The sequence below is a fragment of the Neopelma chrysocephalum genome, unplaced genomic scaffold (assembly GCF_003984885.1).
Source record: "Neopelma chrysocephalum unplaced genomic scaffold, ASM398488v2 Primary Assembly neopelma1_22b, whole genome shotgun sequence".
Taxonomy (NCBI): Eukaryota; Metazoa; Chordata; class Aves; order Passeriformes; family Pipridae; genus Neopelma; species Neopelma chrysocephalum.
The window spans coordinates 12,288,098-12,312,339 of record NW_020897690.1 but is presented as its reverse complement, the minus strand read 5'-3'; the positions used below and the strand labels follow the sequence as shown (position 1 = coordinate 12,312,339).

Here is a 24,242-nt window from a genome sequence, read left to right as displayed (position 1 = left end):
CTGGGTTTCCTTGACGAGTGAATCTTAAGTCTCTGAAGTGATGTACAACTTTAAAGAGGTATTTGTTTACAGAACCCAAAAACCACGCTGTGCTCATTATAAACATTTTCAACAAGTTCCTTGGCAGAAACCCTATATTCAAAATAGAATTTAAACTGGGAAAGGAAAAAAATGTGCAAAGTTAGGTGAGTGCCAAACACGTGTCAGACTGATGCCTCATAATTTTGTGCGGAATTTTGCTGCTGCTTCCATTTATTTCTCTCTTTAAAGATCTTTTTGTTCAGATGCTGACTAGTACTAGCCCTTTACCCACCACACAGTGCCACTAGTTCTATGGTATTTTTATTTTTTCTAACTCTGAGACTGATTTTTTAATTCTGTTTGCCACATACACAGGTGCTATTTGCTCTTGCCTCTTTCAAAAGTAACTTAGGCCTTTTTAAAGGCTCTTAGGTTTTCAAGCCATTCACTTGCGATGCTTTTTCTTCAGACAAGACCAGAATCCTCATATCCAGATCTGTTGAGGATGAGTACTTAGTTTGCTAGGTAGCATACAGGACCCTATTTCTCCATATATTTTGATTTATATTTTGAAGCTGTTTCAGGCCCAGCCTCTTTAAGCAGGAGAGTGCCAGGCAGCAGCACAGTGGTTGCACTCGAACTCCATCTGCCTGCTCTCCTCTCACTGAAGAAGAGTCAAAAGTGCAGGATGGATTCCTGAGGAGACATCTAGCCAGGGTGACCTGAGGATTAGACTAAAAGAGGATTTGACTAATATTGACAGAAATAGTTCGAATAAAAAACATTTTGAAAAATGCTTAAAGTTGTAGTCAGGTGACAGAGTAAACAGTCCTGTGAAAATACCAAGGTAGCCAATGCATAAACAGTAGGACAAGGAGGCATTCTTAGCCCAGCACAGGGCTCTCACATATGTTCACCTTCAGTGAGCTGAATGGGATACCTTGTGTGCCTAAACAACTTAAACGCTTGAGCTTTGCTGTATTGGTCAGCTGATACATTCATCAGGGAGCGTCTACTATGACAGGTAGCTTCCCTGTGAGACATAATGCACACAAAAGCTATAGAGCTGCCTTCATTTAGCATTTATAGGCTGGGGGCTGAATATATGTGTGCTTATACACAGGTAGATAATACAAGAAGTATCAGGCTTTCCCATGGGGAAAAAAAATGTGTATTTCCAATTTACACTAAAAAGTTTGAGATTTGTTGTATACAAGCAGCTTAACAGTTGTTCTGTTACAACTGATGATGCTGTAGGATATATCCCAAATCCCTCTGGTGGAATGCCTTTATGACACCTCGATTATCTATTTTATTACACTGCAACCAAGTCCAGGAAATTCACTTAGCAAAAATATTATCAATTTCATGAAAAGAAAAAGTCAATGCGAGATGTCTAGATACAGCCAAAGACACTTTAAGAAGTGGTATGAATTTACTAAACCATGTAAATAAAAAGATGTAATTTTAGAGTAAGTGAACTTTCAAAAATGTAGTCTGTAAGGACTAAGTTTGTGGTATTTGCATTAAGAGAAGTGTATTGGGATTCCGGTTTATGGATTGTGCAACACTACTAAGTCAACTTTGTAAAATTACTATTGGAGGGATCTTTTAAAATATGTACATCCCCAAGTCATGAGAACAAATAAATACATTTTAAAAATCCTTGTGATAGTTTGCAATTATAGTCCATGGTAGCCTTCTGATTTCACAAGACTCTCAAATTCCTCTAACATACACACTGCACAGTTGCCTGGAGGGGAGAAAGAAAAAAAAATAAAGGTATTTTTCTTTCTTTGGTTACATGTTTGCCCAAGCTGTACCACTCCTCTGATGTTCCCAGAACCCCACAAAATACCAGGTTTAAGGAAAACATATAGGGGAACCCCCTGTGTAATTTGTACTGTACCGGGCATTAATGGGCACAGTTACCTACATAAGTCTCTATCCTACATTTGCAGCCCACCTACAGCTGCAGAGAGGTCAACTGAGGTTGACCAACACAAATGCCAAAGCTACCAGGCTCTGGGCAGATGAGGAACTGAAGTTCAGGCTATCTGCAAGGTAAACAGAAGCACCAGTGACCAGATCCCACAGATAAGATATGTTTAACCATAATTCACGTCAGCAGCATGGCTTAGTGTCATGAGGACAACAGCCAGGAGAAGCCTTGCCAAAGAATCCTCACAGAACCGGAATTAAAGTGTTGCCCCGCTGAAGCAGGTCACTGTGTCAGGGTTTGGCAGCTTGCTGCATCTGAAGCAGCATCCCATTTGAACTGAAAGCACAGAAGCAGTACATTAGTGGAGGTCATTTTCACTCATTCAGTATTTAAATGATGCTTAGAAATCTTATAAATAAAAAGTACACTTATGTGCCAGATACAGTCCATTTTGTAAAAAGAAAGAAATATGTAAATACTGTCTTCATGTCAACTTTGGGGAAGTGTTTGTCTCACCAGAGCTAATTGCCAATGAAGAAATTGGCATTTATTGTTGAGGTTGTTACAAAGGGTGTCATAAACTAACTTTATTATAGCAAATGTTGAACTGTATTTGCATTATTTCCATCGCATCGTTGTTGCTTTACAAGCTGTCTGCAATAGCTGTTCTTGGAAGGTCTCCAACAAAGCATTCTCTTTGGGGCTACTAACTGCAAATAAGATTAAAGCTTAATATGTCTAGTAATCAGTTTTCTTTTAAAGAGTGCAATTTGATTTCTTATGGTCAGTTGGGATCCCACATATCCTCATCTCCTCTGTTTTTCAACTTGCTGCTCTAAATAACCCAAAAAAGCAATTTGCCAACAGATGTCCTTTCACCAATTTTCCTGAACTGGAGCATCATCTGAGAGGCAGTCATACACAGCTTCCACTCCAGGGTCCCAGACTTCTTTCTATTAAATGCAACCTCTTTTTTTATTTTCTTTCCCCTTGAGCCTGGGCAAGAATGAAGTGCTTTATGTCCTCCATTTGTTCCCATGACATGCAGTGAATAAAGATGGGAAAAGCTCCTTTGCTCAAAACCAAACAACAGAAGCAGGTAATCTCTGTACTCCTCACCCAAATAATTGATTTGCTCCAAGAGAACTGTGGCTGTACTGAGTAGATTTTTTTTCTTGATAATAACAAAAACACCCTTTGGAGCAAATGGCAAAAAGAAAGAGAGAGCACCACAAGAACGTGTCTGTCTTTCATGAACCCAATCTCACCTCCCAGCTGATCTGATCTCACCTGACTTGTAAGGGTGGGAGAAGGGGACAGCTGGGATCTGTGCTGATACCCAGAGGGAGAGTAAGGATACCACTTCATCTCCCAAGGTGAGGAATGCAAGGCACTTTCACTTCCCATGAATGTTCCCCGAGCCCATAAGCACCCAGCCCTTGTCTGCTTTGCTCCTTTGCTGGAAAGGACTAGAGGGAGAACAGGTCTCCTTCACACCACTTCTTCCCCTGTATTGGACCAGAACTAGGATGCTATTCTGTGTCTGAGGAGAAAATTAAGGACACAAAAACAGTGAGACTGGACTGGCAAAACTGGACTGGGTAAGCCTAGCCCTAAAGATATCATGTTGGTTTGACAGCCTAATAGCTATTAAATCATTTGGCACCATGTGCAAGCTGAATAGCAGCCACACGGTGCTACTGACATCTATGCTGTAATATTGTACCACAGAATGATCAGGAGTTGCAGGAGACTGTGAATGATTAAGCAAAGCATTTGGTAAAAGAGTATGCTGTTGGTGACCCTTGCAATTTTTTTTTCCAATATTCCTAAAATTCATCTTGACTGATACTATACTTTTCCTATTGGGCCTACTGGAAGAAACCACCAGAGGATAACAGTGTTAATTCCTCACTGGGGGATAGTTTCTCAAATCACAGTCCTTAAATTTTTAGTTTTGCTAACTCTCCTATTGAACAGGTGGCCCAGAGAGGTTGTGGTGTCTCCCTCACTGGAGATACTCGAGAACTGTTTGGATGCAAACCTGTGCAACTTGCTCTAGGATGACCCTGCTTGAGAAGGGAGGTTGGACTAGATGCCCCACTGTGGTCCCTTCCAACCATACCCCTTCTGTTGGTTCTGTGATTCTGTGAAAACAAGCTCTTAGACAACATCGGGGTATATCAGTATATTTGTCAGTTTGGTTGTCAGAGGTCCAAGAGGATTTAAAACAAGTTTGCCAAAGTAGGAGGTTGCTTCTAGGTATAAACATTTCAAAGAATGTAAACCCCAGTTTTCAAAATGTTGTTAAAAGGTTTTGGCAGGTATGAAAGTGCTTCCATTTCCATCTACATTAAACCTGGAACATATTCATCACTCTTACACAGCCTGTTGCTATTCCATATGTCATACCTTGCTTTTATACTTATTTCTAAGTTCTGTAACAGGAAAAAAGGTGAGTCCTGTGTTTTTAGGACAATTTTGTCAAAACAATGATATGTTTCAGTATACTTAATCCACAGCAACAAAATGTGTATGTTTAAAAGACGAAAGAAAAATAACTATTACATTTCATTCAAATATACATGTGACTGAAAGGACTGAAGATTTATCACAAACAGGTCCAGCCTTTACTAAGTGGTCCTATTCTGGAAGAAATCCGAATGCACTTTCTCTGAAGAAAAATAGAAGTGGCCTGAGGGCAACATAAAGGTATAGCAAACTTCTAAAAGATGAAGTCTCTATTTTATTTTTTCTGGAATAACTTTATGATATGGATAAACAAAGACAAGATATAATTTTATGCAGCCACTTGAAAGTTCATAAGCCTGACTAGAGGAACTTTTCATGAGCAGTCTTAAAAAACAACAGTAAAACTAGCAACTAATATCTTTGCCTGATATACTGTCGCGTCGACACGATAGTAAGATCTGTCTAACACCACCCATTCTCCCCGCAGATGGGATCCCAGTGTTCCTATTTCAGCAGGATGTTTTTGTCACTGACTAAAAAATAATAAATGATTAAAGTGAGAGCAGATACTGAATGTTTTCACATAAAAGCCTGTCACAGATTTCTCACCCAACTGCTTCCATCTATCCTTCATTATTTACCATCACTGTTCACACAGCGGGCCAGCAATATTATTTTTTGCCAAATGTCAAACAAGGCAATTATGTAGGGGGTGCCGGAGGCCACTTGGAAAACAACTGCTTGAAGGAGGAGGTGCCTTCTGAAAAGGGACTGTAAAAGCAGCTCCTGAGGCTTCAACTTTGTACCTTGATGGCTTCTTTAATAAATAGGTTCCGTTTATCACGTGCAGAAGAGAAAAGGAAAAGAAATGGGCTTTCCACAGACAGGTCTGCAAAGCAAAGGTACCATCAGCTTCACGCACCATAGATTAAGCACATTAAAAAGGCTGAATTCATCAGTGTAGAGATACTACATCATTAAATTATGCCTTCAGTGACAATTGGATAGTCCATTAGCCTTCAGTAGGTTTCTAGTGGAGGCAATGATTGAAACTTAATAAACAGTTGTGTTAGGAACTATTTCTTATATATATGGCTTGTGAAGCACAAGCAGTAGAAGAAAGCAAGAACATTTCTTTTTTTTTTTTGGCCTTTTTTTTTTTTTGTTTACAAGCATGAGAAGAAACTACTAGCAGGTGAAGGAAGTGGACTAATGTGATAAAAATACACTACTTACCACTCACTTTCCAGGTAGAACAAGCCCTTAAGATGTAATTGGTAGGTTTTCCCATTAGGAAAATGTTCCTAAAGTGTGTATTGAGTAGCATTCCTACATGTTATTTTCAGTCAAAGCACTCCACCCCTAACCTAGATTCCAGTTTGCTTGCCCTGTTAGGTTTTTAAAATGATCAACACCCACTGCAACTAAATTATTTAATTATATTTACCATTTACCAAAATGACATTGCAAATCAGCTACACCTGCACCAGTGTATGGTTTGGGTCAGACCATAGGTCTAACTCCATATCCTCTCTCTGACACCTCTCAAAATGAGTACCCACAAAAAGATTACACAGGCCACTATAAACACATGGTGTCACCTCCCCAGCTTCCAGATGAACTTAGGTTTCATTTCTCTTTTCAATACAAGTGTAATTTGCAGTTCACTTGTTTTTTACAACTTGCAGGAGTCTGCAGGGGCAATAATGCTGAAGATGATTCTTAGCTAGTTCTCTCCTTAAGTACACATGTAACTGAAATGTACCGACAATATGTAATTGCTGCAGGTGAGCTTTGTAGACATGCAAGCTGCTGGCAAAAGCAAAAGGCAAGACTCACCTCTGTGTCTTAATTCAGTTTCTCTCTTATGGTCTGCCCAGACCATGGGAATTCACATACTTTCCCTAGGAGTTTGATTTCTGGAAACAGTGGGGGTCAAGTGTGTGGAGCTCAAATAATTTATGCAAAGTACAAAGACATTTTTCTGTAAAACCAAGGAATAATCCATCACTCAGACTTCTTTTTTAAACAATTTTCAAGAATTAGGAAGATGTCTAAATTTTTACAGCTCCACAATCTCAAAGTATATACTAGTATAAAATATTTGACTCAGGATACCTTTAAGTGATAAGGGCATTCCTTCTGTCTTGCTGTGTAACAATGATCTTTGATCTTAGTATATTCACTACCTTCCTTCCAGACTTGCACTGATTTTAGACAAGGTGGATGAAAATCCCTCCACCTGGAGCTGTTTTAATGCTTACTACCCACTCCCTAAATCCTGTATGGGAACAGAGTGCACTGTGGCTGAGCACAAGCCCAGAATGGAGGGATTAGAGAAAAAAAAAATCCAGCACCTCGAGGCAGTACTTGGCAGCTGCTGTTTTAGCCCTAGAGCTACAGCAGCTGCCACAGCCATAGCAGGACTGCTTGGCACAGACACAATAAGGAAGGTCTGCCTGATCTACTTCTCCTTCCCACCTTGTGGCTTGCCTGCATTCTTTAACTCTTCCTTTACAAAATGCAAATAGTTCTACCTCGAGAATAATCTTGTGGATCCAGGGGGAAGACTATGTTTTCATCCCTATTACACAAACAAGCCACAGAAACCTCCCTCTACTTCTCCCATCCCCAGTCAAATATTATGTTAAATTAAACACAAGCCACATTATTTTCAGCAATTATATGTTAAATAATTATATATTATTATATGTTATACTCATGTATCAGAAATTCTAGCACACATGGACAGTACAGAAAAATCATTTCCCCAAATGTAACAAACATGGAGACCATGCAAAGAATGAGCTAAACACTTGAGAAATGAGAAAAAGATTCAGCATATAGTCTAGAACCAGCAGAGCAGCATAAATTTATTTAATTCTATATGAATCTATTTTCATACCGTTCTTTTCCTCCTGTCTTTTCCAGAAAAAGTTTTAACTCTCCAGAGTGCCATTTCTGAGATGGTTTCCCATAATGCAAAAGCGAAAAGTCTACGAGCATTCCAGTATAATAAGTGAACAGCAGATGTGCATGAGTACAGTTCAGTAAGTAAGTATTTCCAGAGAGCTTAGATAAAGTGCTTAATACAATGCCCAAATACCATAAGTCCCAGTGGGATCTTGAAGCTTGCTATGGAAAAGAGGCAATGGAAGAAAGTCAAAGACAGTGCAGGAATACTATGTTTCCTTTTTGAACCATTTCAAAGTATGACAGCCTTCGTCATACTTGTCAGTCTGACGAAGTAACAGCATGGGCTGTGGCCATGGAAGGTAAAATAGTACCTGCTCAAGGTTATTAACTGCATTCCAGTTGTCCTATACTAATGCTGGGGCTAATCATCAGTCAGGAGTAAGCACAATATTATAATTTTTAAAATATTGTTTTAAAGTTACACTTTTGCATCTAAACAAAGTCTTGCTTTTTGCTACTCATCTGAATGCACACAAGATCTGAATTTTATTAAATACTGGGAGCATTGGCATTGGCTAGTGCAAGTCTTAGGAGAGCAAGCATGTATATCCACCACATTTTTAACCTGAGGTTCTCAAAGCTTTTGGGGATGAAACTGTCTGAGTCCCACTCTTTTCAGACAGACAGCTACACTTGCACCAAGGCTAGGAGACACCACACTGAATCCTAACTGAACTACACGCGACCTTGTAATGCAGGGTGCAACCCTGTGACCTCTGTCCCTGCTTCTTGGGAGGCAAACTGGGGTCTTGCTTCAGGCTGCAAAGCAAGTAAATGACATAGTGCCAAAAGGATTCAAGGTCTCGCCTCCCCTTCCATTCCTGGGCTTCATTTCATGCTTCTATTTTGTTACGTGCATCTCACTTTTCATTACAGCATATCACTGTTTAGCACAGTTTTAACAATAAAACTTGTTTTATAGTTTGAAATATCCTTCTTTAGAGAAAGAGAAAAGCATTTTATTTGAAAATACACTCTCATCTTGCAAAATAAGTGTTAAATCTCTGCAGCTGAAAGACTATTTATGGTCTGCATAGATATCCTTTCAGGGTATGACATCATCCTTAGCACATGCATAGCCCAGAATACAGTAAATTATTCTCCCTGAAAATTCCTTTCATTACTCTCAGATTGTTAAACATCACCCAGTGGCAAATTAGTAACTGGTGTCTGTTGACTGAAATTGATTTGCATGCTTATTTCTTCTGTTTACTCACTGGGGTCTCTTACCTTTTGTGTCTAAAATAGAACTAAGGATGTAAATATTTTAGGATTGAGGGATTAAATTATTTTAGCCTATTTGCTGCTTTCTAAACCTGCATTTATTTACTTTTTAGAAACAACTTTTTGTATTGCAAACAATACTCATTCACACAGTTACACATCCTCTGGTATTACCTCAGATGCAAAATACAATTTTCTACCCAGCCTCTGATGTAGAACTTCAGGCCTCCTGTGCAGCCAACTTCTGCCCATAGCCACTATCTCTGACTTTGCAAAGGAGTGACCTTTTCAAGTTAACAGTTTTATTCATTCAATATCACAACTCCAACTAGTTGAAAAGTATCAGTATGATCTGATGCCTCTGAAAGCAAAAGGTTTAATTAGAGCCCCTCATTCAGTCTTTGGGACTATTCTTCAGAAAGACAATACAGGTTTAAAATTGATTTCTTGCAGGACCTCTGAGCTGCTGCTGTAAAGAATAAGGAGACAGCACAGATGAGTCCCATGAGGAAAATCACCCTAACCTGAAGAACACTGGAATTCCCAAAAGCTGAATGGTGATGAAAGCAATTACCTGAGAACATGGGCAGTGTTTTGATGGTTTTGCTGTTGTCTTTTCTTCCTGGCTTTTGGAGTTGTTTTTCTCTTAGTTCCAGTAGTAAAACCACCATCTGCAGTTTGCTGCTGTCTACCCAGCTAAGCAAGTGACAGGTATTACCCTTTTGTTATGGTGGATCAAGCCCGTAATCTGAATAGTACTCTCTGTAATGAACCAAATAACCTCCACGGCAGTTTTCTTGTATATGGCACAGTTATTTACTTCCATATAAATCAGGCATTTTTAGGCACAAGTGCTGCGCTGCTCCTAACATCCAAACAGTGATGAATTCCTTATCACATATTCAAACAGAGCAGGAAATACCTCCCTTTCTATATTTCTTTCAGCTATACTGTCAATCAACCACAGTTTCTATTTCTATTAAATAGGTAGATTTTCCTTCCCTCATGTGTCCAATAAAAGCAACCTACTCTAGTGGAAGGTGTCTCTGCCCATGGCAGGAGGGTTGGAACTAGATGATCTTTAAGGTCCCTTCCAACCCAAACCAATCTGTGACTCTATGATATTTTTTTGTTTGGGCTCTCATAGTTGACCACCTTGCTATATACCAAACAGGCCCTGATGTTCTGAATGGTGCCTTTATTAGGATTGTTGTTCTAGAGGCATTTCCCTGGAAATTTGATTGAATTTTTGGATGCACACAGATACAGAGGTGAAGAAAGAAAATGCACAAAACTGATTATTTTTCTGTTTGAAAACAAGTTTTCCTGCTGTTCTAGACAGATGGAGAAGAAAAAAGGTAGTACTTAATGAGGTGGGACATATTGTACTCCTTGACAGCACTGCTGAGCCAGAACACCATTTTTTAACAAGAAAACCAATGCAGTAGATAATGTGCCTTTCAAATACAGTTTTAAAATAAAAACCAATACACAAACTAACTCATCTCACCTAATTCCCTCATAACAATGATAGACTAGTTTGTTTTTATTGCCAACATTTGTATTTATTACGGCTTCCTTTTCCTCCCATTTCCTACTCCCCTCTTTTTTTCTCAAAAGAGAAGATAAACAGATGCTAGCAGAGTAACCCTCAAGATAAAAATACGCAAGAAACTATGCACAATTTCCCATGAATTCTTTCAAAGCATGCTCCTAAAGGAATATCATCATGTAAGCCTCATGACTGAGCTCTGGTCATTGTTTTACATCAGTAGAATAGAAACGCTGTTCTAACTGTATCAAAAAGCTTGCAAAGTTTATAAACTTACAAAGTTTAGAAATTCTCTGCTGGCAAGGTTAAATTACCCCCTGCTCCAAAAGAAAAGATTGAAACCTTCTGGGAAGAAAAAAATATGAGGTGTCAATTATCTAAAGCAAGCTTGTGCTTTACATTCAGCTTATTAATAAATATATAGTCAGACCACAGCAATTCTACTGAGCAAACCCAGCCTGCAGAAAACTTATTTTAGGCAGGTGATTTGGGAAGCAAAGAAGAGAAGGCTCACCAGAGCCAGTGCAATCAGTTGGAAGAATGCTATTAACTGGATGGAGTTCAAAGGACTCTGATGGGTAAGAACGGATACCTCTGTCTGTCAGCAACAGAGCTAACAAAAGCTGTGGTTTTCTACATTTACTCCCAGCTACACAGAAGCCAAAGTTACCTTCACTATCAATGTTCATCAGCAGGTTAGAATCTTTACTATTCAAGGTCTACAATCCTTCCTCTCTAAAACAAAATCACTATTTCTGTAAGACCCTTTTTCAGTGAAGGCCAAATCAGACAACTCCTGGAGCAACATTCAAAATTGTAGCTTTTGAAATTTCAGAAAGCCAACTCAAATTCTTCAGATGTAATTTTGGAATAATTCTAATTTAATTGTTTTTTGCCTCAGAGTTTTTGTGCCTATGTGTTTCAATTAACATTTTCAAGCCAAAACCTAAAAGCATTTTGCTGTAAGTAACAGGAGAAGCTAATGTAAAAGCTAATGGAGATTGTCCTTACCATTGAATAAGGCACAAAGGAAAATAAAAGCCCCAAAGAATTTACCATCTGAGGGCTCATTAAATTCTGTGGGCCTACTTCCAAGATTAAATGCACACTTCTGGGCTAAGTATTTGTGAGATCAGTTTCATACTGCAGACGTAAAACAGAATTGCCCCTTGAGACTGGGAGAAAAATTATGCATGACAGGAGGCATGTACTCACTCCTACTGTACTCTATAGCAAAGTTTTAATGATGGTAGGAGAGCCCTCTGAAGTGCTTTTTACATACACTCACTTCTATATACATATATAAATATTTTATATTTTTTTGTGTGTAAATATATGTGTATATATATATTTGTGCCTGGGTATGTGACTTCCAGTCACATAATACTGAAGTCCCTACATATTCATATAGATATATATATTTATTAAAATCCAATCTACCACTGCTGCATGGCATCTAATGTAATAAGAATACATAACCTAACAAAGCAAGGGGATGGTTAGATACCAAGTCTTTCATACAAGTTATAACTTCATCCTCGTAAGACATCAGAGACTTCCAGTTTTAGAGACATCTTCTTAAGCACATGAAGCAGCTTCTCTTTCTGCAGCAATTCTAGCTTCTGCTATGGTCAATGGAGACTTTTCCACTGCTTCCATGAGGAATCAGCCTAGGCCTTGCTCCATCCAAACAGAAATCACTCAGACAAGATTATGATGCAGAAGTTAGATATTTTAAAGCAGTAGATATTTCATAATCACCATAATCACCAATACAGGAAAAAAAAAAAAACCAACAAAACCCAAACAACACAAAAACCAACCCACACTTAACTAAGCCCATTTCTTATATGGATTATTTCAGATGTAGTAAAATTCCCTCTTTGGAACCTAATGTACAATTTTAAACAATCAGTTAGAGTTTTATGGAAGTGGGAAAGTGGATATTGACCACTGCTTTGGGATTAGGCAGGCTAACATTCTGAAAAATATAAGGACTTCAACCTTAAAATTACAAGGGATTATGATCTGCAGGAGAACCCCTACACCTTGCCATGCCTTTCAAACTAGTTTCCAGTACTCATATTGAGCTCCTCCTAGGTTGGATTTTTGTTTGTTCTAACACTAATTTGGGATTTATGCAAACATTCCTGAAATACAATCCACCTATTACATGTTTTTAAGTAGGAGATTGAAAACTGTCTACCCACCTACAAAATCATCATTGCTCCATCAGTTAAAATCACATCCCATATTGCTCTCATTTAATCAAAAGCCAATCTTGTTAAGTTACTAAAATGAATTGTTTTTTTGATGTTAGCTAATACCAATATTAAACAAACAAAAATAAATTAACAGCTTATTCAAAAATTAAGGGAAGTGTGAAGAGGAAAAAAAAAATTAATATAATTGGAGTAGACTGCTTTCTCCAAGAAATAAAAAGGAAATATTGTCAATTTTCAACAAGCATTGGCAGAGCACACATTAAGATTTTCATCATGGTAAAAGTAAGATAGCATCAATATTTTAGATTCTGTGACATCTGTTTACAGTCAAGATCTTTTCCTGAAGTACTATAAATTGTCAATTGTTTATCTACAGTAACGGACTCAATTACTGCTACCCCAGATTATGCAATAAGTATATTTAGTAACTGAGATAATTAAGCAATACACACATACTTTAAACTACAGCAAAGACTTGCCAGCATTAATTCTGCCAAATCAGAAGACATGCACACATTGCAATGTCATTTCTTCACACTTCATTTTTCAGTATTATGTGTTTCACTGTTCGTTTCTGTAATGCTAATGCACTATTGCTTTGAAAATAATGAAAATTATGGTCTGGCTACATGCAGTTTGAAGAAATTAATGTGTGACTTTCAGCTGCACAGAAACACATACGTGACAGATAACCAGGTTATGCAGCATTAGGGAAACCACTACATGCAAAGTTATGCACATTATAAAAGTCAATACACGAACCGAAATTTTAAAAGACACTTTTGGTTGCACAAAGATGTGTTCATTATAGCCTTATGTCACAGAAAATGTATTTTTTTTAAACATCTCCCTCAAAGTCTCGATTTAACCACCATCATTTGTCTCCAGCCTTTTAATCTGTCAGGAATATTCTTTATTTCCATGAATTGTTGATTCTTTTTTTTAAATTTTTTTGTAGCCCCAACACTTAAGTTGCTGATGGTGCCTTTGAAGGCCTAAACATCCTTAACTTTACTAAATCCATGGTAGAACAAAAATGCTTCACATCATCAAACTTGCAATATCTAACATCTCTTAGAACTTGCTAATTGGGAGAGACTGAACGTCACTGCAGATTAATGCACCTCCTTTCAGCTTGAGCACCTGAGTTGAATCTAATCTGCACAAAAGTCACTAAAAATCAATCTAATCTGACAGTGGTGAAATTATTAGGTATAATTATATGCATTTTCAGATCCTTAGCTGGAGAAGACAAATTCCTTGGAACATTTCATGAGAAGAATTTAAATATTTGTAGCGTGTTGGGATTTTTTTTAATCAAAACCATGCAGAAAACATTTGCTTTCAATCATAAAAGATGAAAGGTGAACAAGACAATATCTTCTGTTCATATCAGCCCTCAGTATTTGCTACAGGAAACAACACATTCCCACGCCAGGAGTGTGTTGGAGGAAGGAAGGAATTGGGGGAAGGGAAAAACCTTGAAAAGTATTTGGATGTATCATTTTTAATTACCTAAAAATGTGCATTAAATTTTTAATCGTAGACTCTTTTCCATTAGAGGAGCAGAGATCTTAGCTTGCTTATACAATGACATAATTAGCAAAATTTCTTTTTTGCAAAGGGCTGCATATATCTACCTAATACAAGCAAGTAAACTCACCCTTTTTACCAAACTCAGAGCAATGAACATGACAGGAGAGCATAACCCTGATTTGAAGCTACTTTATCTTTTTCCTCACCCACACAGTCTGCTGAGTGGTATTCAAATATAAATTAGGAAATATAAAAGACAACACACCTATTTTTTTGTCAATAATTCCAGCAATAACCCAACACTAAACAGTGCTGAAAAAACTATTTCATTTGTTTCAATAGGCATGATTAGTATTTAAAAGACTCAAATGTTTTTGCAAACTGTTTATTGTATAACATGAAATACTCAACAGCACTCAGTTAACAATGTTCTTCATCAAAATCTTTCTTCAAGCAGTAAAATGCATCCATTTATGATTATATTTTTTTATTATTACCAATTCCAGTATTCAAAAAATGAAGACGCAGATGATGAAATTGTGTTCTGAGAATTAAAAAGCACAGCAAGTCCGTGTGTCAGAACTAGAAATGTGATAGTGTAATTAAACTAACAAATTTGTATTTGGTGAAGAGAACAGTTTCTCATATAAAAGATAATCACTTTGTTTGCTACTACTGTCTTATTTTTATGCCCAAAAGCACATTGCCGGTGGAAATCCAGTTTATACAATCTATCTGGATTTCCAGAAGGCTTAAGGAACCTAAGCACCTACCAAGAAATAAAGAAGGCCCTTGCACAGATAGAGAACTTGTCAAAAATTAGAATATAATTACCTACAAGAGTTAGGGAAGTAAACAGTCCTCACAGAAATCTATCCTGGGACTCATGCTGCTCCTTGTATTTATAAGCAAGCTAGAAAAGGGGGTGTAGCAAAGTGGCAAAAGTTGCTGACGCTACTTTATTATTTAGGATAGTGAAAGTGAGGGCTCATAATGAAAAATCACCTTATGTGACTTAGAAATTAAGCAATAAACCAGCACAGGAAATTTGCTACAGACAAACGGTAAAAGATACACAGGAGAATAAAGCTGTCCAAATGTCATATATACAATAAGTTGACCATTATTACTTAAGAAGGGGGGCCTTGAGGTTAGGACAGCCAGATAATGGAAACATAAACTTAGTGCTCAACAGAAGTACAATAAAAAAATCACTTATTTGAAAAGAAATTGAGAAAACATCTCTTTGCTACCTACAGTCTGCATCTTAACTTCTGCTTGCAGTTTGTTCCCTCCATCTGATCCAAAGAGGGCAACAAGGAGAATCCAAGCATCATCTACCATATAATAAATAGCTAAGTAAGCTAGAACTCTTGAGTCTAGACACAGAAATGTTTAAGAATGAATGAGGTAAAAGTCTTTAAAGTCTTTAGCTGCAATGGAGAGAGTGAGTCTTTAATGTCTGTCTAAAAAAACAAGAACCGAGAAGCACCAAATGAAGCTAAAATGGGGTCAGGTTAAAACCAAGAGAAAGTCTTCACACACATGATTGAGCTGCAAGAGCTTCTGCTTGTGGAATAGCAGGAATACTAACAGCTCAAACTTTTTCAAGGGACACAAGATAAATTTATGGAACTGGAATCTAACAAAAGCTACTAAATACACAGAAGCCATCGACAGAAAAAGTATCGTCCTGTGTAGTCACCGTGTTTGTACAGTCTTCCCTGCACATCTGCTTTCAGCTCCCACTGGGGATGGTGTACTGGGTTAAACAGTCTGACCATACAGCCAGCCTCAGTGCTCACTTCTCTGTGTGAAGGCACAGGCCTTTAATGAATAACGATGGAATTGACAGAATCACAGAAAACAGAACTGGAAAAATGCTTGAGAGGTCATCTAATCTCCTCTCCTGTCTCTCGGTAGAATCAGTTGTGCATGATCTTTTGTGGCAGATGTCTAACCTGTTTTTCAAAACCTTCAAAAGCAAGCTATTCTAGTGTGAATAGCCTTCTCTGGCCTTCTCTGAAAAAAGTTCTTTGTGATATAACCTGAATCTTCCTTGCTGGAAAGTTAATCCCTTTATTTCTTCATTGTTACAGACACAGAGAGAGACGGTCCCTCCCCCTTTGCAGTGGCCTTTCACATCCTTGGACTTATCTACCAAAACCTAGAAAGAAAACACAAGACTTCTCAAATTGTAGTCACCTAATTATTGAAAGAAAAAAACAAACATCATCCTTGCAAATACCAAAATTCCTCTACGTATTACCCACTTGAGTGTATCACAGAAAGTAAAAAAAACAGACTCTTCTAGTAGGGTCATTACTAGTCCAAAAAAACCAACAAAACAAAACAACAAAAAAAAACCAACAACAAAAAAAAGCCAGACAACAAAGAAAAAGAAAACCAACCAAAAAATCAAACAAAAACTAAAAACAACTAAAAAACCCCCAAACATGTGTGAGGTATGGTTAGTATATAAAGAATGGCCTATAGTGCATAATAAATTGAGTCCATCTGTAAAGGCACAGAGAACAAGTCTTCCTTTTCTGCAGATATCTCCTCCAGTCCCCTTCTTCTCCTTATCCTTTACCACATAGGTAACCCAAATTCTCAATCACTTTTCACAGACTATGCTCCCTAGACCTCAGAGTATCCTCTTCTCTTCAAGAAAGACAGGAAAGATTTGGAGAGAGTCCAGAAGTGTAATGCCCAAAGCTAGACATAGCATTCAAATTGAGCCTAACCAAAGCTTTGACAAGCAAAAGGATTACAGTGTGTGCCTTGCAGGCTTCCTGCTTGTGTGATGTGTGTGTTTCAAGGCACGGCAATAGCGCTGATTCATAGCCAGCTCATAAATCACCCAGGCTCTGCCATGCCTTCTACTGCAACTGTTATCCACTCATTTTTACCCCAGCCCATGATTTATGTAGTTTCAATGATTTTAATTTTTTTCTTTCCTATGGAACACTTTTTACTCAAGAAGAAATGATCTTTTTAGGACTGTCTCGAAAATTGCACTGATGCTAAGCAGTATCAATTTGCTTCTCTTGGCCACTTCACACAGAGTCTAAGGATTTCCCAGGATCAACAGATGAGACTTTTAAAAATCACTGGCTGCAGAAATAAAGTATGAATTTGTGCTTGTCTGTGATTTATTTATATATATAGATATATACATATTAAAAAACCCCAAACCAACAAAGATAAAAAAAACCCAAACCAAACTAAATAAAAAAAAATGAACCCAGAAACATTTTCTCTAAATTCTAATCTTGTGCTCCAACTAGGCTCCTCTTGAGTATCTTGAGTAAATTTAGTTAGGGCTTTTTTGTCTATTCAATCATTTGGTCTGCACAGTAGCAACTCAGTAGAGATCTTGGCTAAGACACTGGGTGCAGTCTGACTAGTTCAGCATACACCACAATGTTTATCTAGCACTTGAATTCCTAGTTTGCATTTGGAAAGACAACAAGTGAGACTGACAAATAACCAACAAAGTCAAGATGTCATCAAGCAGATGTCACATACTGCACTACATTTTGCATCTTCGTCTTTCGGGTTTTTTTCTTGCATTGAGAATATAATAGTGAGCAAAGCAGATAACATTCACAGATGGCCCATGAACACTTAGAGATACTGTTGTCATTATTAACTTACTCAAATTTATATCCTAATTGCAATAAAAATACCACAGCCTTAATCTACAGGCAAATGCAAAATTAGTATAGAACTAACAGTGCTAGAGCACCAGAAAACTTGTTCTAACAAGCAGAGATGCATGAGCTAATCCCTGTGAGCAATTAATTCAGTGACTTCAAGCTCCGCTCTGTTAATGAATTCAACGGGACATTTTTCTGTGGATTTATTCTTTAAAATTATTAATAAATTAATTACATGACCATGCTCAGTCTCCAGATTGCTTGTAAACTATTTGCCATCCCACCAAGATTTTATGTTCATAAACCAGATTACTTACTCAGCTAATCCACATTTTTTTCAGTCTACAAACCCACAGCATTTTCAAGGTGGTTACTGCACTAAAGATTATGCAAATGAGTATCATGACATTTTTATCTTTCTCAGCTGAGCATTTTGGAAATCAAGAACTTGTTCACATGAATAACTACAGAAAACATTAATCAGATTCTGAATGCAAACTAAATAGGGAAATTCTTAACCCGTTTCCACTTTCAAAAAGATAAGATTAAATTTAATATGATAAATTAATTCACAAATTTTTTGAGACACTATGTAAATATGCTAAATATTGTGTAATAATTAATTATCCAGGATATAGAGAATACAGGATTGCATTAACTTGCACAATGGCCAGTTTCTCCCCTTCACAGTGTATGCAAAGAGAATAATGTTTAAAATCAAAGTCAAATACTACATGTAATTTTTTTTTCCAGTATATAACTCTATTTTACCATAGTGAAATCTGTATTTAACAAAGGGTTAGATTTCCCTTGCCTACACAGTATTTTGGTAAAACTTGCCAGGCACAGCATGAATACAATTTTTGGTCAGTAGTCCACATTTCAAGTAACAACACTGATAAATGGCAGGTGTGTTGCCAACATAACTTTACTTGAGTTACTAGCAAAAATTCAAGTAAAGTACAACTAAACTGCAAGCAGAACAGCACTTTGACTCTTATTGCTCATTTCTGATGTGCCAAATTTGTCACATTTTAAAATAAACTTTAAGAAGGAAAGGCTACTAGGAAAATGACACAAAAGGCATTTCTAAAGACCCTGCTTCTCTTTTTGTGTTGCTAAGAATATAGAAAAGGCTTCAAGAAGATTGCATTGAATGTTAGATATTTGATGTGCACAGTAAAAAGGCCTTTAATATTACAAAAGTAGTCTCCTTAATCCACAGTTCAAACACCTATTTTAAAGGCATTTGGCATTATATTTAAACAAAGCTAGTGCAGTGCCTGCAGCTGCAAATTGCAGGGAACAAATGCAAATCACAAGAGTTCACACTGCAGGCTCTGAAAAGTCATCAAAGCCTCCAAGTACTTTTAAAGAATAACGTACAAAATGCCACCAAGACCTCACAAGCTACCCTGCAGGAATCCATTGCTTTTTACCTGACAGAGCAGCGAAGATAACAACTTTAATCCTTACTTTTTTCAGAGCCTCTATTAAAATGCAAAAGACGCCCAGTAAACAAATACACTACCAAAAAGGAAAAAAAAAAACACTCCAAAACACAAAACCAAACAGTTGCTGTTCTTATTTTTAATAAGACCTAAGTCTTTTTTATTAAAAATTTAGAAATTATAGCACAAATTGCACTTGTGCAACACTGCTAGAGATGCCTAGATTAACAGAGTTGTCTGAAACTATTGGATACTGTTGCTAGGAAATTGTAATAGTACAAATCACTATGCAACAATCACTAGCAGCTACTTCTGAACTGTGACAACTTCCTAGCATTATTTCAACCTACCGAGGAGTAAAAAGTTATTACCACTTCGTAGATATGCAAAAATCCCAAAAAAACTACAAAACCCCCCCAAACAAAACAAAACGAAACAAAAAACTAACACGCAGAAAGAGGTTATGTAAGAATTGTAAAACCTTCACTTTAATTCAGTGATGTACAGAGAGATTATACATATTCTCTCACACCATTTTAGCTACCTGATAATCTTACAAATTGCAACATAGCCAACAAGTGAAGCCACAGACAATATAATTTTTAACCCCCCCCTTTTTCTCATGGTACAGAAGTATGAACAGTAGGAATACTGAAAGCTAAACAGTCAGATGCGATGTAAATTAGATCCTGAGAGAGATCTAAGAACAAAGCTGGGAATAGAATAAATTCCGTTTCAGAGACCAGCCTTTTCCTTTTGATGGAGCTGAAGAGTACCCAAGCATTCCATCCAAAAGCATCCAAGACTTTTACTTCCAGGCAGCCTGAATGTGTCAGCCAGAAAGCATCCCACCACACCCAGCCACTCCATTGAGCCAGCTCCCCAATAGGAAGAGAACTGGCAGAGCTCTCTTCTCGCTAGGAAGCTGCACCTGGGGCTGGGGCAGGGAGCAGCTCTGACCAAAAGTACGCTACCCCAGCCATTTCTGCCTATGGATCTTCTCCATCAGCTGCCATTGCACCTCCAGATACACATTACTAACATCCCTACTGGTAGGCCATGCTCCTCCATTCCAGGTCGGTCCTTGCTGTCCCGGTGGCTGATGTCACACCTCTCAGTCCACAGAAGAGCCCTCTGCGCGGCAGAGCCCTCCCCTGACCCCTGCAGCCCAGGGCCACAGCCCGCACAGGAGCCTCACACAGCTGCTGGGGACCTTGCTCTCTCAACTCTGCTTATCCCAACTCACGATAAAGATCCTTCGGCTTGTTTTCCAAACATTTTTTTTCTCTCATCACTTTCTTCCTGCATTAAAAACATTAAGACTTAAATTATCCTAATCATGAGGCACTCACCACTCTTCATATGCCTCAATAAGCTTTACACTGGAGTAACTCCCTCTGCATGATGAGAAAACTATCATGGTCAATTTTCATGCAGCCAAAGGGTGAAAAAAAAAACCGCAAACAAAAACCCCAACCCCCCATCTCACAAACCTGGGATAGGACCCTGAGATGTTCTTCCCTAATTCAGGAGATACCTGCAATTTTCCCCACATATTATCGAAAAAAGTAAGAGGAGCCTTTCCAGCTCTCTGAGGCTATTACAGGTGGGTGAGAGAGTGAGCAGAGTTGTTGCTGAGCTGTATTTAATTTTCTTATTTGAAAGGTAATATATAAAAAAATAGACCTTGTATACTAGAAAGGGAAAAGGTGTTCAACTCAAGCCAGGTTCAAAATGAACAGCAGGTAGAGCCATGTCACACCCAGCCAGACTAGCAATTGCAATTTGCACTTCTTCAGGTGAACCTTTGTCCATATCACAAAGCAACCGCCTATGTAAGCATGTAACAGGAAGCCAGCAAAATACACATGGCACTTATTCAGCAGAAAAACATCTCTTAATTTTCAGGGCTGGTTCTGGACAGCCAATCAAGGAGCCGGGAGAAGGAACTACGCAAATCCACAGCCCTTCTCCCATCCTCAGTTCTCCTACTGATCCCTGCACTCTCACCATTTACATTGCTGTTGTTGCTATTTCTCAACGAGTTATGGGTCTTCTGGGATTGTAAGTGAGGTGGATTGAGAACTGGCTGAACAGCAGAACTCAGAAGATCATAATCAGTGGCACAGGGTCTAGTAGGAGGCCTGTCACTGGTGATGTCCCCTAAGATCCAACACTGGGCCCAGTATTGTTTAACTTATTCATCAATGACTTGGATGAAGGGGCAGATCCTTTCCCAGCAAGTACACTGCTGACACAAAGCTGGGAGGAGTGGCTGATACCAGAGTGCCGTGCTGCCCTTCAGAAGGACCTCGACAGGTTGGAGAGGTGGGCAGAGAGGAACTTTCTGTAATTCAACAAAGGCAAGTGCAGGGTCCCGCACCTGGGGAAGAATAACCCCAGGCAGTACAGGCTAGGGGCTGACCTACTGGAAAGCAGCTCTGCAGAGAAGGACCTGGGGGTCCTGGTGGACAACAAGGTGTCCATGAGCCAGCTGTGTGCTCTGGGGCCGAGAAGGCCAGTGGTATCCTGGGATGCATCAGCAAGAGCATTGCCAGCATGTCAAGGGATGTGATCCTGCCCCTCTGCTCTGCCCCACTGAGGCCACATCTGGAGTGCTGTGTCCAGTTCTGGGCTCCTCAGGACAAGAGAGACAGGGAACTCCTGGAGCAGGTCCAACAGAGGGCTATGAAGATGATAAAGGGACTGGAGCGCCTCCCTTATGAGGAAAGGCTGAGGGAGCTGGGCCTGTTCAGCCTTGAGAAGAGATAACCAAGAGGGGACCTCATCAATGTCTATAAGTATTTGAAAGGAAGGTGCCAAGAGGATGGATTCAGGCTCTTCTCAGTGGTGCCAAGCAATAGGATAAGAGGCAACAGGCAGAAACTGATGCACAGAAAATTCCACCTGAATATGAGGGAAAACTTCTTTACTAGGCAGGTGGTTCTGAACAGGTTGTCCAGAGAGGTTGCGGAGTCTCCCTTACTGGAGATATCCAGAACCATCTGGACACAATCCTGTGCCATGTGCTCTAGGATGACCCTGTTTGAGCAGGGAGGTTGGACCAGATGACTCACTGTGGTCCCTTTGAAGTGAACCCATTCTGTGATTCTGTAAACCATTTGGTACCGTGTAAAATTCCATTGCACTTAATATTGCTGCAATACACGTGGGCCTTGTGATTTTTAGTAAACCAACTGATAAAAGTGGGCACAGGTAAGAAAATACCTGGCTAAGTGCTATTTAAAAACTTTCACTGATGCAGCACATTAATTCTCTGCATGATGCACTTTCATTAAAGATGCTCCCCTCAGTAAAAACATCCCTGTGATAAGGTATGCTTCCTATTGAATTGGTCATGCCTGAGAGCTGGGCACACAGCATGTGCATGGGAAAGAGATGGGCCCCAGTCCTGGGAACAAGAAAAGGCTGACTAAGACAAGATCAACACTTTGAGCAGACAGCAAAGCAGATCTGGCTTTGTCAGGGGACACAACTTCCCTGCAATTCCCAGTGCCCCTGCTAATTCCACACTCAAGTCACCATCTCAAGCATGCGACGGGAGGCTGTCTATTTAAGCGAGAAGCAACATGTACTGCATAGCACACACAAGCCTGAAACAATCACTAGGGGCAAATGCAATTGAGTTTACCAGTTTTCTTTGTGATGCTGCTGGCAGCCTGTGTGCTCACACAGAAAGACAGCAACTACAGTTGGGAAGGAGAATATGGGACTTGGATGTTTGTACAAGGCCTTGCTTATGCCCCTGGAAAGCAAATCTTGTCCTGCTTTTCTGCTACATACACAGGTGCCTGGAACACAGCCTGGAAGTCCAGGCTTTTGTCTTCAACTCTCTTTCAGGCCACCTTCAAAGCTTTTGTTTTACACAGCACTGCCTGGCACCCCTACTGTGACCAAGCTCTGTCCTCATTACAGCACCGTCTATAAATGTGACCTAATTTTTATGCCTGAATATCAACTTCTTGGACCTCTGCCTCTCCACAAGGCATGTGCTGGGGCAGGATCTCATACAGCTGTAGCTAGAAACCTAGAAGACAGGCGTTGCATTGAAGTAGCTCAAACAAATATGGTAATAAGTTGACCAGCATGTTGAATGCAGGTGCACGCAAGCATAAAAAGTTTTCTCAGTCATCGAGCAGCTTAAGAACTGTGTGCAACCCCATATCACCACCAACCGGTTCTCTGGGGCATGAAACAGCACAGACAGTAAAAGGACGGTGAAAACACTTTGAAGCACAGTCCAAGTCCTCTCAAATTTATTCTCGTATGTTTCTCCAGGGCAAAACTACTCCAGATTCCAACAAGAGTTAAAAACTCCAGACCAGGACACTAGCTATGGTAAAACAGTGTGGAAACAACCAAATCTGTAACAGTTCGAATTACTGAGAAAGGCAGTAAGTACCAACTATCTGTAGTTATATTCTGAATTTTTTAATGACAACGGTAATTACTTGCAACTTGAATTTTAACAGCTTACACAGTTAAGTGTGGATGACCAAAAGGAACACTTACTGAGGGTCCTCAAAGCTCACCATCTAAGAACTGAAGAGAGAAATTAAAGCCCTCTGAATATTTTATCGAGGCAACTGGAACAAAAGCTGACACGTCTGAGACTCGCACACTATTCTCATCGTTATGAGCGCGTTTCGATAAGCTTTATCTCACCTTGGGCAGGTTACGGCAGCAGCTGCCCGCAGGCCCAGCACACACTCCTGCGCCCGCTCTGTGCGGTGACAAGGTCCCCATCTCCGAAACCACAGCCTGAGTTCAGCTGGGTCTCGCACAGCTCTTTATTGCACACCTGCAAAGGCCTCTGTGGCACACAAGACTCAGACCTAGTGCCCTTTCCAGCCTCGCTCACCCCCGACGGCGAGCAAACCTCGACACACTGTCACCTCCCACGCACACGGGCTCCCCGGGGCCGGCTCTGCCGCCACAGCCAGGCCTCTAAGGAGGGACCCGTGACACTGCAGGGCAACGAGGAGGAGGCCGAGCTGCTCCCTCTGAGGCCCCGGCCGCGGCGGCTCCGAGCTCGGTCCCTCACAAGCTCCGGCCGGTGACCCACTCTCTTCGCCCGCCCCGGCCCGGCCCAGCCGACGGTGGAGGGACCTCGCCGCCGCCACTGCGCATGCGCGTCCGCAGCGCCGCCACGACGCCCGG

At 39.6% G+C, this 24,242-nt stretch overlaps 1 long non-coding RNA gene across 1 annotated transcript; it reads right to left on the bottom strand.

Annotated features, from left to right (window-relative positions):
* Window positions 1-1,057: 1,057 nt before the first annotated feature.
* On the bottom strand, window positions 1,058-24,193 carry LOC113966059. Its single transcript, XR_003533697.1, has 3 exons — window positions 23,989-24,193; window positions 1,954-2,078; window positions 1,058-1,774 (listed from the first exon to the last, which is right to left on the bottom strand). It is a non-coding gene; the product is annotated as an uncharacterized LOC113966059 (long non-coding RNA).
* Between the last annotated feature and the right edge of the window lie 49 nt (window positions 24,194-24,242).